The 331-nt window shown below is 69.5% G+C and overlaps 1 protein-coding gene across 1 annotated transcript in view; it reads right to left on the bottom strand.

Moving 5' to 3' along the window:
• The window catches only part of PHRF1 (PHD and ring finger domains 1), a 20,213-nt gene that overhangs the window by 13,105 nt on the left and 6,777 nt on the right, over nucleotides 1–331 (bottom strand).

The raw sequence follows: 331 nt of genomic DNA, 5'->3' as shown, positions 1-331 counted from the left end.
GCCCACCCTGCCCACCTGCCCTGCCGGGGAGGCTCCCACAGCCTGTCCACCCTGGCCCGGCCGGCCCACACCCCCGTTTCCCACGTCTGCCCTCCGTCCTGAGCTGTAAGGTGCACCTCTGCGAGCAGTCTTAGGAGATGGCTGGGAACGGGGAGGGTGTAAACAGCAACGAGAGAAACAGCCGCAGGGAGGGTAGAGGGGATGGAGCACGTGAGCTCAGGCCAGGCCGGCAGGTGCAGCAGCAGACGCTGGGGTTCAGATGACCTGTGGGGGCTCATGGCGCCGAGCACAGCCGGGCAGGCCTGTGGGGCCGGCGTGGGGAGGACCGGCC

This window comes from Bison bison, unplaced genomic scaffold (assembly GCF_000754665.1).
Source record: "Bison bison bison isolate TAMUID 2011002044 unplaced genomic scaffold, Bison_UMD1.0 scf7180017845599, whole genome shotgun sequence".
NCBI classification, from domain to species: domain Eukaryota; kingdom Metazoa; phylum Chordata; class Mammalia; order Artiodactyla; family Bovidae; genus Bison; species Bison bison.
The sequence above is the reverse complement of the archived record's forward strand: the minus strand, read 5'-3'. Positions and strand labels throughout refer to the sequence as shown.